General features: G+C 39.8%; 1 pseudogene; it reads right to left on the reverse strand.

The window, feature by feature from the left end:
- Nucleotides 1-1117: 1117 nt before the first annotated feature.
- On the reverse strand, nucleotides 1118-1940 carry LOC112814825 (pleiotrophin pseudogene; annotated as a pseudogene).
- Between the last annotated feature and the right edge of the window lie 1140 nt (nucleotides 1941-3080).

Raw genomic sequence — 3080 nt, forward strand, 5'->3', positions numbered from 1 at the left:
TAAGTGATGAGAGTGGACATCCCTGTCTTGTTCCTGACCTTAGAGGAAAAGCTCTCAGTTTTTCCCCATTAAGGATTATGTTAGCTGTGGGTTTTTCATAGATGGCCTTTATTATGTTGAGGTATGTTTCCTCTAAACCTACTTTTGTTGAGGTTTTTTTTTTTTTTTTTATCATGAATGGATGGATGTTGTACTTTGTCAAATGCTTTTTCTGTGTGTATGGAAATGATCAGATGGTTCTTATTGTGATATATCATTGATTTGCAAATATTGAACCACCCTTGCAACCCAGGAATAAATCCCACTTGATTGTGGTGAATGATTTTTTAAATGTAATGTTGGATTTGGTTTGCTAATACTTCATGGAGGATTTTTGAGCCTATGTTCACCATAGATATTGGCCTATAGTTGTCTTTTTTTGTAGGGTCTTTATCTGGTTTTGGTATCAGGGTAACGCTGGCCTCATAGAATGCGTTTGGAAGCTTTCCTTCATCTTCTGTTGTTTTGGAATAGTTTGAGAAGAGTAGGTATTAACTCTTTAAATGTTTGGTAGAATTTGCCTGTGAAGCCATTTGGTCCTGGACTTTTGTTTGATGGGAGTTTTTTGATTACTGATTCAATTTCTTTGCTGATAATTGGCCTGTTTAAATTTTCTATTTCTTCCTGTTTCAGGTTTTTTTTTTTTTAGCATCACCTTGATTTATTTTCCTAGTCTTTTTTTTTCCTCAGAAGGAAAAATAATTTCATCAAGAAAACAAATGTTCCTGCCAAAGTGAAAGAATATCTTTTAATGCTTTTCTTAAAAAAAAAAGAAAGTCAATATTGAATTAGAGCATGCTGTGCCCCCTTCCCCATTTTTGCTGACCAAAGTTTTTTTTTTTTTTTTAAATCCACTGGCAGAAAACAAGATATTTTCCTCAGATAGGATGATTGTATTTTATTGCTGCTTTGTTTAGTATATATTTTTCTCAATTGGGAAGAAAAGTCTATGTGAAAAAATTAATAAGAAAAGTAGTTTACATGGTCATAACACATAAATTGCTGCCAAAAGACAAAAAAATGTAAAAAAAAAAGATTTTAAATGTAAAATATCACATAACTTCAAAAAACTTACCTCAATTTTCTACCATGTATCGTGTACTATAAGTCAACTTTCTAAATAGGATTACAGTCCTTTATTATAAGCCCCTAGTGGTCCTATGGTATACATTTAAAAAAAACGCTACTAGAAAATTTTTCTGTTCTTTGTGTTTCTGCCGATTGTGTACTTAAGCTATAGATAATTTTTTAATAAAAAGCCTACATAGGTATAAATGCAATAGTTAACTGATTCTGTTTGCTCGCGTCCTTTTCATGTTCCACAGAAGGTGGCATCTATTAGTCCAGCATCTTCTCCTGTTTCTTCCCTTCCTTTTTCTTTTTCTTAGATTCTGCTTGAGGTTTGGGCTTAGTCAGCTTGCCACAGGGCTTGGAGATGGTGAGTGTCTTCTGGCAGTCGGCGTTGTGGAGGGCTCCCTTCACACTTCCAGTTCTGGTCTTCAAGGCGGTATTCGGGTCGCATTCTCCCCAGGCCTGGAACTGGTTTTGCACTCCGCTCCAAATTGCTTTTTCAGTTGCGGGGGATCTTACATCTCTGGGTCTTCATGGTTGGCTTACACTCGGCTCCAGCCCGGGTGCCCTCCCCGTGCCCAGGCTACAGTCCCCACTGGTGGGCACGCACACACACTCCACTGCCATTCCCCACAGTCAGACTTCTTCACTTTTTTTTCTGACTTCTCTTTCTTCCCTGCTTCAGCAGTGTCCACAGCTGCCAAGATGAAAATGAATGCCAGGAAGGCGGCTGCAAATTTTCGACGCGGCTGCATGTACTGTTGGTACTGCATTTTGGACTTGCAGACGCCGCATGCGCTCGGGCTGCCTTTGTTGAACGCGGCAAGGCTCTGCGCTCGGTCGGGTGCCGGGTGGCCGCTGGCCGCGCGCTGCGGCTGCGCCCTCGCTCCCGGACGGTGACGGCCCGAGCTCCCGCTCCCCTGTGCCCGCTTGGGCTCGTCCTCCGCGCGGCGGCTCCCTCGGCGGGATTTGGGACAGGCGGGCTGGGGAACCCGATCCAGCCTCGGCCCCCGCTGCGCCCTGCCGGGGAGGGAACGGAAGCTCAGTTTTCAGTTTTGATAGGTTGTATGTTTCTAGGAATCGATCCACTTCTAGGCTGTCCAATTTCTTGGCATACAGTTCTTCCTGATACTCTCTTATAATTTCTGTGTGTTGTTATTTCTCCTCTCTTATTTGTGATTTTATTTATTTGGATCCTTTCTCTTTTTTTCTTGATAAGTCTGATAAGATAAAATAAAATTATAAAATAAAATAATAAATAAAATAATAAAATTTATCAATTTTATTAATTTTTTTCCCCCAGAGAACCAGCTTCTCCTTTCACTAATCTGTTCTATTGGTTTTTTTTTTTAGTGCTATATCATATATTTCTGCTCTAATATTTATTATCACCTTCCCTCTGCTGGTATTAGGTTTTGTCTGTTGTTCTTTTCCTAGCTCCTGTAGGTGTAAGGTTGGGTTGTTCATTTGAGATTTTTCTTGCTTCTTGAGGTAGGCCTGTATTGCTATAAACCTCCCTCTCAGAACTGCTTTTGCTGCATCTCAAAGGCTTTGAACCGTTATGTTTTCATTTTCATTTGTTTCCATGTACTTTTTAATTTCTTCTTTTATTTCCTGGCTCACCCATTTATTGCTTAGTAGCATGTTATTTAACATCCATGTATTTGCAGTCTTTCCAGATTTTTTTCTTATGGTTGACCTCTAGTTTCATAGTGTTGTGGTCAAAAAAGGTGCGTGGGATGACTTCCATCTTCTTGAATTTGCTTGTTTTGTGGCCTAATACGTGATCTGTTCTGGAGAATGTTCTGTGTGCACTTGAAAAGAAAGTGTATTCTGCTGTTTTAAGATGGAATGTTCTGAATATATCTGTTAAATCCATCTGGTCTAGTGTGTCATTCAAAGCCACTGTTTCCTTGTTGATTTTCTGTTTAGATGATCTGTCCATTGCTGTACATGGGGTGTTAAAGTCC

Source organism: Callorhinus ursinus, unplaced genomic scaffold (assembly GCF_003265705.2).
Source record: "Callorhinus ursinus isolate GAN/ISIS: 27379988/994484 unplaced genomic scaffold, GSC_fseal_2.0 scaffold6, whole genome shotgun sequence".
Classification (NCBI taxonomy): domain Eukaryota; kingdom Metazoa; phylum Chordata; class Mammalia; order Carnivora; family Otariidae; genus Callorhinus; species Callorhinus ursinus.